Genomic DNA, 14771 nt, shown 5'->3' on the forward strand with positions numbered 1-14771 from the left:
ACAAGAGCAGCTATTGTGAAGGGGAGTGTTTCCATGTGCTCTTTCTCTGATGGCTTGTTATTGGTATATAAAAAGGCTACAGACTTTTGTAGATTAAGTTTTTAAACTGCCACTTTACTGAGGTTAATAATTTCTAGGAGCTTTCTGGTGGAATTTTTGGCATGTCTTAGCTATAATATCATCTACAAAAGGGGATAATTTGATCTCTTCCTTTCCAATCACTACTCCTTTCTTTCTCTTGTCTTATTGCTCTTTCAAGAGTTTCAAGCAGTATGTTAAAAAGGAATGGAGATATTGGACAGCCTTCTCTGGTTCCTGAATTCAATGGGAATGCTTCCAGTTTTTCTCCATTTAGAAGGATATTGGCTGTGGGTTTGTTATAAATGGCTTTTATTATGTTGAGGTATGTTCCCTCTAGTCCAATTCCCTCTAGGACTTTGAACATAAATGCATGTTGAATTTTCTCAAAGGCCTTCTTTGCATCTATTGAGATGACCATGTGGTTCTTATCTTTGAGCCCATTTATATGATTTATGACATTTATTGACTTACATATATTGAACCATCCCTGCATCTCTGGAAGAAAGCCAACTTGATCATGGTGGATGATCTTTTTGATGTGTGTCTGTGTGCGGTTTGCAAGTATTTTGTTGAGAATTTTTGCATCTATGTTCATTAAAGATATCGGTCTATAGTTTCCTTTTTTGGTTGTAATTTTACCTGGCTTTGGTATTAGGGTGATGCTGGATTCATAGAAGGAATTTGGAAGTTCTCCCTCTATTTCTATCTTTTTGAATAACTTAAGTAGTATTGGATGTAGATCATCTTTAAATGTCTGATAGAATTCTGCTGTAAATCAATCTGGTCGTGGGCTCTTTTTAATTGACAGGTGTATTACTGTTTCAGTTTCTTTATATGTTATGAGTCTGTTTAAGCTGTTAATCTCTTCTTGGTTTAGCTTTGGTGGTTCCCATGCTTTTAGGTACCCATCCATTTTTTTTAGGTTTTCAAATTTAGTCACATATAGGCTTTTTAAGTATTCCTTTATAATATTCTGGATCTCTTTGGTGTCTGTTGTGATATTTCCCCTTTCATTTCTGATTTTGTTGATTTGGAAGTGCTCTTTCTTTTCGTTAACTGGGCTAGTGGTTTATCAATCTTGTTTATCTTCTCAAAGAACCAGCTCTTGGATTCATTGATTCTTTGTATTGTTTTCTTTGTTTCTATTTCATTAATTTCTGCTCTGACTTTTGTTATTTCTTCTTGTCTTCTGGGTTTGGGTTTCATTTGCTGTGGTTTTTCAAGTGTCTTGAGTTGCAATGTTAAGTCATTTATTTGTGATCTTTCCATTTTTTAATGTAGGCACTTAGAGCTATAAACTTGGCTCTAAGGACTGCTTTCAGTGTGTTCCAGAAGTTTTGTTGTGTTGAATTGTCCTTTTCACTTAGTTTCAGGAATACTTTTATTTTTTTCTTAATTTCTCCTTTGACCCATTCATCATTCAGCAGTGTGTTGTTAAATGTTGGGAGCTTTACTATTAGCACAGCCATTGCTGCATTAGATTGTGGTAGCTTGCCTTGACTTAAGCATTGAAGAAAGAATCCTGCCACTTTAAGAGCTTCTCTGTTCTCTGCTTCTGTGGTCAGAGTTGACAGGCTATGCTTCCCTGATTAATTGGCAGTCTTGGAAACAAAACTAAAGAGTTTTGTTACAGTTTATGGGCACCAGAGTCTTTCAGCATTGATAGCTTGGTTTCTCTGTAAGATTAGTGAATTATAGTAGTTGCTAAGAGTAATCATAGCTGAATCTTGGATACTGTAAACTTCATGTGAGTTTCAGCTGGTGAGGTAATGTAATAACGCACTGTATACTATGTCCCTGGTTACTTTCTGTTAGTAATGTATCCTTAGTTATTCCTTGGTTACTTCTTGGTTACTCCTGATCTGATTCCTATATAAGCTTGCTTTATTTCATAATAAACATGCACTGGCATCTAAACCTCTGCATCTCCTGTGTCTTAATTTATATCCACGGGGTCCCCAAGCCCATCAGGCTTGAACTGTGGTCACTGCACCGTGACAGTTTAATCTCCATGTCTTCATGTGGTGAATAGGGCTTCTTCCCGTGTTGATTTTAGCTTTATTGCATTATGGTCTGATAGAATGCATGGAATTATTTCAATCTTTTTATATTTGTTGAGGTTTGTTTTGTGCTCCAGTACATGGTCAATTTTGGAGAAGGTTCCATGGGGTGCTGAGTACAAAATATATTCTTTGGTGCTTGGGTGGAATATTTAGTAGATGTCTGTTACGTCCATTTGATATATGGTCTTGTTTAATTCAGACATCTTTCTGTTAATTCTCTGTCCTACTGACCTATCTAATGGTGATAACGGGGTATTGAAGTCCCCTACTATTAATTATTTGGGATTAATTTGGATCTTAAACTCCTGTAGTACTGTTTTTATGAAATTGAGTGCTCCAGAGTTTGGTGAATATATGTTCATGATTGTAATATATTCTTGGTTTATTTTTCCTTTGATCAGAACGAAGTGGCCTTCTTTGTCTCTTCTGATTAGTTTTAAAGTCTATTTTATAAGATATTAGAATTGCAATGCCTGCTTTTTTCTTAGTACCATTTGCTTGGTATATTTTTTTCCATCCTTTCACCTTAAGGTAGTGCCTGTCCTTAAAAGTGAGATGCGTTTCTTGACGACAACAAAAAAATAGGTTTTGTTTCTTAATCCATTCAACTACTCTGTATCTTTTGACTGGGGAGTTCAGTCCATTGATATTTAAAGTCATTAGTGAAAGATGTGTATTGAATCCTGTTATTTTTATTTCTGCTCACATTCTTGATATAGCTGTGCATTTCCACCATTATACCTTCATCGAATTTCTTTTCATAACCCCTTTTGTAAAGTTGTTCCTTTCTTCAGCTCTTTGTATTGCTTCAAGAACTTTCTGAAGGGCTGGTTTTGTGGACATGAATTCTTTCAGCCTATTTATGTCATGAGAAATTTTCCTTTCCCCTTCAACTATGATAGACATTTTTGCTGGGTAAAGGAATCTGGTTGAAATTTGTGGTCATTTAGAGCTGGCAATACTTGGTCCTGGCTCTTCTGGCTTTCATAGTTTTCACTGAAAAGTCAGCTGTAATCCTGATGGGTTTTTCCTCTATATATGATTTGTTGTTTTTTGTTTTTGGTTTTTTTCTTTTGCAGTTTTCAGTATTGTCTCTTTGTTCTGAACATTTAGTGTTTTTACTGTGATGTGCCATGGAAAGTTTCTTTTCTGGTCCTGTCTATTTAGTGTTCCATATACTTCTTTTATTTGTATGGGCATATATTTTTTTAATTTTGGGAAATTTTCTTCAACAATCCTGTTGAAGGTCTGTTGCATACTATTATCTTGAGATTATTCTCCTTCCTGTATGCCTATGATTCTTAAGTTTTTTTTTAATGGTGTCACATAATTCTTACATATTCCATTCTTGTGTTGTTTTTAATTTTTCATAATCTTTGCTTGAGTGTTTTAATTCATCAGCTTTGTCTTCCATTCTTGATATTCTGTTTTTCATTTCATTCATCCTATTGGTGAGGCTTTCTCCTGTCATTTCTAATTGGATTACTGAATGTTTCACTTCCTTCTTCATTTCAGCCTGAGAATTCTTCATATTTCTAACACTTTTCTGAATTCATTCAGAAGTTTATCTGTATCTTCCTTCAGTTCTTTGATTTCTTTGTGTGTTCTTTAAATTCACTGAATTCTTTTATCATGTTTATAATATTTCTTTTGAGTTCCATGTCCTGTGTTATCTCTAAAGAGTTCTCATTGTACTCCTCTAGAGGACTATTGGTAATTGGTGGAGATATATTATTTTGGCTTTTCATGTTATTATTTTTTCTTTGTGTCTTTGACATGTGAATTTCCTTCATAATTTCTGATTCTTGTGTGAGACTCAAACCTTCCTTTGTTGAGTTTAGATCTGCTTCTTTTTGCAAACTTCATGTGCCTTTGTGATTTACTTGTTTGTTCATGAAATGCTGGTTGGTCTAGGTTTCAGGTTCTGTCTTTGGGTTTTATATTGGAGTGGCCTAATTGCTTTTGTCTTCAGGAGGTCCCACAGAGCCCCAAGTGAGGTGAGGTTCAGATGATATCAGGCTCCTCTTAATTTATGGATCCCTCCAGGAAAGATGCTGACCTCAAGAATTTGGGGTTGCGCTGGCCTGGGAGAAGGGACCAGGATAGATGCTCATCTCGGGAAGCTGGTGGCTGTGCTACCCAGGGAAGTAAAGGGAAATTAGGGCCGGACCAGGCTCAGAGCATTCCTGGGGGCCACGGGGAAGAAAGGGGTTGGTCCTGATGCAAAGGATCAGGAAGCAGTGGCAGCTTTAGGTAGAGAGGTTAGTTGTGAGTTTTTAACCTTTAAAAAATATCTCCATTTTATTTTAAAATATGCTGTTTCCTACAGAAAGATTCATTTTTAATGCTACTAAGACTTAGATGTTTGCACATGTGTTTCAAATCTCTATGTGTCTGATTATTAATAGTGACAGTCGGTTACACTCTGATCCTTGGCACCCAAGTATGGATATAAAGTCATCAGGTAGATTTCAATGGTAATTTTTATCACCTCTGTGAATTAACATGAAGTATGAGGTCCCGTTCGGCAATAGTTGACCTTAATTCCTAAGTGAATGATGTCATATTTAGAACGTCCTTTCCTACACTTATAACTTGTAGGGTACTGGATATGTATATTTTTAAAGGTTTTAGTGTTTCAGGATTCACACTGAGTTCTTTGATTTATTTGGAGTTGACTTTTGTGTAGAATGATATTTGTGAGTCTAATTTCATTCTTCAAGTAGGAATCAACTTTTCAGCAATATTTGTTCAAGATGCTGTCCTTTCACCAGTGTGTTCTTGGAACATTTGTCAAATATCAGGTAACTATAATTGAGTTCACAAAGGTCTGGGTCTTCCTTTTTGTTCTGTTGACCCACTAGTCTTTTTTTGTGCCCATACCATGATCTTTTTACAAATACGGCTCTGTAATGTAGATTGAGTTATGTTACATTAATGCTCTTTTCATTGCTCTTTGTAGTCAGGATTTCTTTTGCTATCTGGAGTCTTTTGTGTTTTCATAAAAATTCTAGGATGGATTTTGCTATTCCTGAGAAGAATATCATGAGGATTTTGGTAGACATTGCAATGAATCTATAGATTGCCTTTGGTATGATGAGAATTTTCACCATATTAATTCTAACAATCCATGAGCATGGGAGGTCTTTCATCACTTTGTCTCTTCCTCAATCTCTTTTTTCAAATATTTAAAGTTTTCTTTAAAGAGGTCCTTGATGTCTTAGGTTCAGATTATTCCCAGATTTATTTTTCAATGCTATTTTGAATGGGTTTTTTCCCTGATCTGTTTCTCTGATGACTTGTTATTTCCATATAGAAAGCCTGCTGATTTTGTGAATTGACTTTTTTAATATGAAAAATTTCTGAAAATGACCATTTCTAGATATTTCCAAGTAGAATTTTTGGAATTGCTTCTATATAATATCATATGATTTATAAATAAGCATAAATTTACCTCACCTCTTTTAATTTGTACCCCTTTAATATCCTTTTCTTAATTTGTTTCTCTAGATAATGTTTGAAGCATGATATTGAAAAGGAGTGGGGATAAGGGACACCCTTGGCCAGCCCTGATTTTAATGGAAATAGTTCAAATTTTATCATTTATAATGGTGTTGGTTGTGAGTTTGTTGCATGTATTCCTAACTATGTAGAGCTATGCTCCCTTCAGTACAACTTACACTAGGACTTTTATTATAAGTGCATGTTGAATTTTGTCAAAAGGCTTTTTTGGGGTTTATTGAGATGACAATGTGATTTTTGTCTTTAAGTCCATTTATGTGGTTGGTTATATTTATTGACATTTATATTAAACCACATCTCCTTGCATTTCAGGAATAAAGTCTGCTTGATAATTTTGTATGAGCTTTCTGATGTGCATCTCTACACAATTTGTGAGTACTAGGTTGAGAAAAATTTGCACCTGTGCTCATTAGGGCTGAGTCCATAGTTTTCTTTTTATTTTATTTCCAGTTTGGGGGATGGGATGTGTCTTTTTCTGGTTTAGTTATTAAATGTTACTTATGCCATAGAAGGAGTTTGAAATGTCTACCTCTATTCTATTTCTATCTTTTAATCAGCCAAATAGTATCATTTGTAGATATCTAAAGGTCTAGTGAAATTCTGCTATGATTCCATCTGGGTCTGGACTTTTTTAAAAAGAGGAAGCTTTGTATTACTGACTCCATTTCCTTACTGTTATGTGTCTGTTTAAATTGTTGAACTTCTTGGTTCATTTTTGTTGTATTTATTTTATTTAGAAATTCTCCCTTTTCTTTTAAATTTTAAAATTTAATTGACTATAGGTTTTCAAAATATTTCCTTATAATCTACCAGATTTTTTTTTTTTTTGGTGTCTGTTGTGATGTTTCCCCTTTTGTCTCTGATTTTGCTGATCTGGACTTGATTTTTTTTTTTTTCATTTGCTTAACAGGTCAAAGGGTCTCTTATTCTTGCTCATCTTTTCACTGAATCAATTAGATTCATTGATTGTTTTTTATTATTTCCTTTCTATTTCATTGGCTTCTGCTCTGGTTTCTTTTATTTCTTTTTGTTTGCTGTGTTTAGGTTTGATTTGTTCTTTTCTTTCTAGATTCTTGAGTTTTATGATTAAGTCATTTAGTTGATCTCTTTCATAATATCATAGAGAGTTGCTTTGTTTTTTTTTGTTTTTTGTTTTTGCTTTTATGTATATTTTATTGAGTTTTTTGCATTTCTTATAATAGTTCATAAACAAATTTAGATTTCCTTCTCTAGCCTCATGTCCCACAGCTCACTTATACACAGGATATCATGCATTGTGTCATATGTGTTAAGGCCTATCCATTCAAAATTTTGTATCATAATGTCCCTTGGTGCAAGTTCATCCAATGGAGTCTTGTCAATCTATCTAGAGTCATTGCCTTAAAGAAGATCAGCCCTACTTCCTCCTTACAATAATTAGTTGCCAGTAGTTCCTCAACTAAGGTTGATGTCTGTCACCTGGGTTTTTATCTGATTGAGTCTGCATAAGTTTGAGCATTCTGTCACCATTGCTCCATGTTCATATGACCAAGTTCCTAGAGTCCTGAAGTCCACTGTTTCCATACGTTCATGTCCCAACCCTGGCTTTTACATCTTTCTGCCCCTTTTTCCATAATGGTTCCTCTGCCATGGGTGTGTGAGATTTAATTTAAGAGGCTTATCCAGCAGCACACACTTTGTGGTCTCTTATTCTCTGCATTTTAGCCAGTCGAGGCCTTCTTTGTGCATCACTTCCTTTTGTATGAGGAAGCTTCACTGGTGAGGGTGGAGGTATGTATTAGTATTCTCTGTAAACTGGTTCTGCTATGTTCCATTAGCTTAGATGTAGTGACTCCACTATAGATGTGTCACTTAGGGCTGGGCATCTCTCAAATATTCTCTGTGAATGACCAGTTATGGAACGCCATAATGGTCTCCATCTGTTTAGAAAAGAAGCCTCTTTGATAAGTGGTGTATGGTATAGTTGTCTGTAAATATAAGGATCCATATTTAACGCATAGTATGAAATTTCATTTGTCTAGAGATATGACAGAGATAAAATTTTCAATATGATTTAATACCTGTTCAGCCATGGGAATTTGACTATTTACAGTGCCTTCCATGAATTCCCTTGTGATGTGAAGGTTTTTAGTCCAATTAGATGGCTATTGATTACCCCCTAGATAAAATGGTCACTACTTCACCCATAGTGGTACTTTATTGCTACAGTCTTTGTGGTTATTAGGCTTTACAACTGGCTTGGACCACTGGTTGATTTTCTACCTTAGCAGCTTGCATATTATCCTCTAGATCTATAAAATATATTCTTCAGAGAGGAGGCTTTCAAGTCAGTTCCAACTCTGTTGTTCTAAGTCCTCTTTCGAACATATGTTCTGTCTTTAGCAATAAGGCCTTACTTACATTTTTAATGTAGGTGCTTAGAGATAGAATCTTCCCTCTTAGGACTTCTTTTAACATGTTCCAGGATTTTTGTTGTGATGTGATGTCATTTTAATATAGTTCCTGTCATTCTTTCTTGATTTTTTTGTCCCATTCATCTTTCATGAATGTGTTGTTTAATCACCATGTGCTTGTATAATTACTAGGGATTCTTTTACTGTTGATGTTAAACTTTATTGCTTTTGTGTTCTGATAGAATATATGGAATTATTTTAACCATTTTTGTGTATGTTGAGGCATTTTGTTCCCTAGTATGTCATCTATTTTAGAGACACTTCTATGGGATGCTGGAATGAATGTGTAATCTTTAGTTCTTGTGTGGAATTTTCTGTAAATGTCTGTCAGATCTATTTGATATATGTTCTAATTTAATTACATTATTTCTCTGTTTATTCTTTGTCCAATTGACTTTGATTGGAGAGAGTGGGATACTGAAGTCACCTAACATTACTGTGTTGGAGTTAATCTTTGTTCTTTAATCTTTGTAGTTCTTTTTTTTAATGGAAATGAATGTATGAGAGTTTGGTGCAAATATGTTTATGATTGCAATGTATTCTTAGGAAATTATTATTTTACCAAACGATGTGATCTTTATAAAGATATTTTATTATTTTTAATTTTTTTCTATGTGAGTATTTTGCCAGCATATATTTAAGTGCACACAAGTCGTGAAAAGTCCACAAAGGCCAAAAGACAATGACTCATCCCCTGGAATCATAGCTCCAATGGTTTTTACCCACCATGTGGGTGCTGAGAATCAAACCTGGGTACTCTGGAAGAACAAAATGTTATTAACTGCTATGTCATCTCTCCAGTCCCTAAAGTGATCTTCTGTATCTCTTTTGATTAATTTTAATTTAAAGTCTATGCTGTCAGATACTAGAAATTCAACACCTTCCTGTTTCTCAGTGCCAATTTTTGGAATTTTTTTCCCCATCTTTTTACACTGTTAGTGTCTGTCCTTGTAGCTGAGGTGTTTCATGTAGAAATAGACAGATGGATTTTTTTCTTTATTTTTTATTGAGCTTTTGAATTTCATACATGTCCATCATAAATGATAAAGAATAACAAACATCTATTAACAGGTGTCCCGGCCCACGGGACTTTCAACGTGGGTACCTGGAATGAGGAGTGGGGATGAAAGGGGTAAGAGACGCGAAGAATGGAGACAAGACAGGCTTTCTGATCAAGTCTCATTTATTGATGGAGAAAGTACAGTTTTTATAGAGAGAGAAAAGAGAAAGTTGGCAGGAACAATTCTATTGAGGCAGGAGCAAACAGGGCAATTTTCATAGTTACACCACACCACATGATCACAGAGTAAATTCCATAGTAAGACCACAATTCTATAGTAAGGCCATAATTCTATTGTGAGGCCACACCTGCATGAATACAAGGTGATACAAAGAAGTTTTCTAGGCAGTTCCATGAGAAACGAGGGAGTCTCTCAAGCGGTAAGTGCTTGGGTCAGAATAACATGTTTTTTACAATGCCACCTGGTTAGCCTTTAACTGGGTCAATTGTTGATGCCTGCAAAGAGCCTGTTTCACAGACAATGGTTGCTGTTTTCTGGGGTGGGGGCCTACGGCTCCCCACAGGTCCCCCTTTCTTTTATTATTATTAACAAGAGCAGTAAGGCCAAGGTTAAAGATCCCTTAGGGAACTGCGCCTGTTTAGGTTGGAGAATTTCCACTGAAGCTTTACCCATCATGGGCTAAGGCAGCTGCTTTGGCTGCCTGCCTGTCTTAGGTTACTATCAGCAATTCTGTCTTACCCGTCTTTGGCTGACCGGTTCAGCTCATAAGGGGGCGACTAGTCACATCGCTATAGAACCTGGCAAGCTCAAAGGGGTCATCTTGATCTTTGAGCTCTAGTCTGTGATAATGTACTTGAATAGGTCTGGCTGTGAGGTCACTAATTTGATTCTTAATGAAGGTGGTAACCTTTACACCAACATGTGCTCTGTGCTGAGGTTAAGCAGAGCCAAAGTCCCCCTCCAAGCAAACAAAAGGACCCTAAGGGGACAAAAAGTGTACAGCACGGAAGGGCATGACATAAATGATTAAAACAACGGTGCACAAAGCATGTGGAACAATTAATGAATCACGGAGAGAATCATAGCATCACAGGCAAAGTTGAGAGAGGAGAACGGTGGGTGCCAGGTGGTGGAAACAGTCCATAGGAAACACGAACAGAGTCCAAAAACCCAGTCCAAAAAATTGGGAACACAGGACGTGATGATGGATGGTGTAGTGATGACACAGGTGGCATAGAGTCTGGAGATGTTGTAAAGCGGATGGGGCATTTAGGTACCCAACATGCACTGTCAGCATTCTGCAGAGAAAACATAAACATGCCCTCTCCCCCAAATGAAGATAAGGGAGGATGTCACAATTTATCAGCTGTAGAGTTACGTAAAGGTGAAAACAAAGAGGGCAAGAGGAAACACAAGGACAGTTAGTTTGGTAGCAGTGACTGGAAACTGCCAGAAGCATAATTTATAGTGCTTTGACCCTGTGGAGCAAAAGAGGTATGTATGTACCAAGCAGGTGTCCAAGGGAACATTTTAGAACATTTAAGAGTAACACAAACATGGGTTGTCTAAAACACATCCATGGAACAATAAGGTGACAACAGGTAACCATGGAGACACAAACATACCATTTAAAGTGAGACAAACAAGGCAAAAATAATTTATAACTAATATCAATAACCTAATTTTTTAAGTTTTGTAGTGTGTTAATGTTTTATTTTTGACATCTATTCTAAACTCATGGAACCTGGAAGAGAGCAAAATAGAGTTGTAGCTCCTGTCACGAACTACCTGCTGCTCTAAGACTCATCACAAGTGGCTCCTGCCACAAGCCACCAGTTTAGAGTACTCCTCACAAGCTATTTCTGCCACAAAGCACTGTGCTGTCGAGAAAGACCACAGAAAGACAAGTTTTAAAACTGTCATTTTTTACACATTATCCACATAGAGCCGTGCCAGGCTCAGACTGAGAGAAATTTGTTAAATGGTACCATCAAACCGAATTGAAACAAAACATGTTGGGAATGAGACCCAACACAGATCTGCAAAAGGCACAGTGTTGACATTGTATGGGCATGCCTGATTTACATCCAAAGCATCACTGTGGACAGCCCTGGTCAGCGTCCTGAGCAGCTCTCCAACTGTTTTTCTGATTAATTACAGTACGCCTGTTTTAAAGGTTTATCATATGATGAATTTAGATTAGGTCCCCCTGTCAGAAACCCAAGGAGACCAACCCTTGAGGTGGAAGCCCTTTTAACCAAAGAAAATCCTGCATGCCAAGGCACTAAAACATGCGAGCTGCTCTCAATTCCTCTCACAGGGCCAGAGAGTCAGTCTGAACCTGGAGAATTCTTGAGAACAGAAGTTTGTGAGAACTAGCATGAGTCTGAACAGGAAGGACCAGTTTCTGCCCTGAGTCAGCTTCTCACATTTTTAGCCTATACTACATTAGTTTGAACCAGCGAGTAAGAGACATTAGGCAGAAAACATCTTTTAGATTTAAAGAACAGGATTAAGTCTGAAGTGAAAGGGGCACAATTTCCCTCCAGAGTTAGCTGTTAGCATATTCAAGCAGCCTAGGTTTTCAGAAATCATAGTATACATCATACAAACACTATATTTACACAAACATCTGTCACACTCTTTCCTTCAGGAGGAAGAGGACCAAGAAACCTTGCTGCCAAAGCTTTTATGTGTATTATTACAGTTAGGAATGGAAACCATTGTTGATGCCCACCACACCTAGTAATTTCCAGCTGATGCAAGACATGTGTTTTTTCCTGTGGAGGGAAAGAATTCTTTTCTCAAGGAGCCTTATTCACCTTGGAGGGATCTTCATTAACCTGTTTTACCAGTCTTTCTGGGAGCCATCTAGCGGTATCATGTTGTTGTGAGTATATGCATACTGATCCTCTTCCCCATATCAACACTGGATCTGGTCCATGCCAGGAATTGTCTAGAGGATCTTTCCACTTTACCATGGCATATTGCTTCTTAGATTCAGGGTGCCAAAAGCGGTCTGCTGCAGACTTACCATCAGAGTCCAAGGTAAGGAAGTTTAAAACATAGAGTGCATGGTTTAACAGATTTCTTGGAGTACTTTTAGTGGGATACCACTCCCCTCTTTTAATTTTTTGTAAAGTGTTTTTTAATGATAAGTGAGCTCGTTCAACAATTCCCTGCCCTTGAGGATTATAAGGGATACCTGTGGAATGTTGAATTTGTAAAGTGGAGCAGAAATTTTTAAAAGCCTGGGAGGTGTAGCCAGGGCCATTATCTGTTTTTAAGTGGGAGGGAATTCCCAAGTTAGAGAAGCAGTATAAAAGATGAGCAATAACATGTTTAGTAGCTTCTCCTGATTGAAGGGTAGCACAGATTAAACCACTAAAGGTATCAACACAGACATGAATATATTTAAGTGTGCCAAAGTCAGGAAGGTGGGAGACATCCATTTGCCAGAGCATATTGGGTGTCAGTCCCCGAGGATTAATTCCCAGGTGGGAAACGGGGAGGAAAGTTACACAGGTTCCACAATCTTTAACTATCTGTCTAGCTTGCTCTCATAATTTTAAATAGAAGTCTTAAAGAGTTAGCATTTAAATGGTATAAGGCATGAGCTTGCTGAGCCTGAATGATGGCAGGGATGGAGGCTACAGCATTTACCTTGGTGGCAGCATCAGCTAGTTCATTGCCAGCAGAAAGAGGGCCAGGCAGGCCAGAGTGTGCCCGAATATGACCTAGGAAGAAAGGGACTGTCCTCCTGCAAATAAGCTGTTGGCATTGTTGAAAAAGATCAGCAGCCTCAGAGGCATGTTTAATAAATGGGACAGTCTCAAGCAAGGGGATAGAGTGGGCAAGGTAGGCACTATCAGTGTATATGTTAAGGGACTTTGTAGGAAAGGCAGTAAAAGCAGCTATTAAGGCTGAAAGCTCTACCAACTGGGCAGAGGAAAAATTAGTTTTGAAGCAGGTTGTTTGGTTTTGAATGGTATAGGCAGCCATCCCGGTGGAGGAGCCGTCCGTAAACACCAACAAGGCATCAGGCAGAGGCTCCTGGCTGGTAACACGAGGGAAAGCGAAAGCATGCAATTTACAAAACTGTAGGAGTTTATCAGGTGGGTAATGATTATCCAAAGAACCTGAAAAACTGGCACAGGCAATTAGCCAAATGTCTGAGTTTTGAAGCAACCAATCTATCTGTTCTTTGGCATAAGGCAGAATGATATGGGAGGGCTCAATTCCAAAGTAGGTGCGACTCTCCTTGTGGCCTGAAACAATAAGGTCTGCAACTGCATTAAAATAAGGATGTAAAACCTTTTTAGGAGAAGCAGATAGATGAAGCCACATAAGGGGGTTGCGAGGTTGTTGCCAAAGAAGTCCAGTGGGGGAGAAATCTGTGCAAAAAATAATGAGCCATAAAGGCTTGGTGTAATCTATTCTGGTAATAAACTGTTGAGCCATTGCTTCTTCTACCTTTGTAATAGCTGTTTTGGCCTCTGGCGAGAGTACTCTCTGAGATCTAGCATCTGAATCGCCTTTGAGAATGTCAAACAAAGGCTTAAGCTTCCCATGGGTAATTTTAAGTAAGGGCGGAGCCAGTTGATATCACCCAGAAGTTTTTGAAAATCATTTAATGTCTGTAGGTGATTGGTCCGGAGGACAGCCTTTTTGGTGAAAACGTTAGGGCCATTAAGTTGGAACCCTAAATAAGAGTATGGATCTTGAAGTTGAACCTTTTTTGGAGCTATTTGGAGACCCGCGGCAGCACTGTCCCAATTGTTTGTGTTGGGGCCTGAGGCTAGCCCCTCCATCTGTTTCCCTGAAGGGGAGGGAGCGGGTTTCCCTGGCTATCAGTTTTAGATCTACATTTATTAGTCCAATGTTTTTCTCTTTTGCATCTAGGGCAAAGTCCTGGAGATTTGCCATTGTTATTTTTTGAAGCATTAGAAGCCTGTTTACAGTTTTGGGAAAAGTGACCAGGTCTGCCACATTTAAAGGAGACTTTGGTTCTTTGTTGATTTTTATTTGCCAGAAAATCTTTAACAGTTTGTCCGCTGAAAGCGGCGGCCATTGCAAGTCCCTGCTGGTAAGAGGCACCGATATCTAAGCACAGCCGTATATATTCATTTAAATCAGCCTTATTCTTATACGGTCGGATGGCGGCCTGACAGGCTGGGTTGGCATTTTCAAATGTTAATTGTTTAATAGTGCATTTAATTCCACTTTCAAAACTACCAAAGAGTCTGTTACCAGTGGTAGATAGGCGATAAACAAAATCTGTGAAAGGTTCATCAGGGCCCTGTTTAATAGCAGTAAGGGAAGCTCCTGCATCTCCTTTAGAAGGGAGTTGTTTCCAAGCTTTTACAGCAGCGGTCTGAATTTGAGCAAATAGACCAGGTTCATAGAGCATTTGTGCCTCAGTGCTATCAAATTCTCCTGTGCCTGTCAGCATTTCTAGATCCCACCTGTTGTTAGCCTGATGGTTTCTATTTGCAGTTTCTTTGCAGTTTTCTGTAAATTTAGATTTCCAGAGCAGATAATCTCCCCCATCAAGGGCTGCTCTGACCAGCGTATTCCAGTCAATGGGTGTCAGCCATTGCTCAGCTATTCCATCTAGGATGGCTAGGGTG

This window comes from Nannospalax galili, unplaced genomic scaffold (genome assembly GCF_000622305.1).
Source record: "Nannospalax galili isolate Female #2095 unplaced genomic scaffold, S.galili_v1.0 scaffold1180, whole genome shotgun sequence".
NCBI classification, from domain to species: domain Eukaryota; kingdom Metazoa; phylum Chordata; class Mammalia; order Rodentia; family Spalacidae; genus Nannospalax; species Nannospalax galili.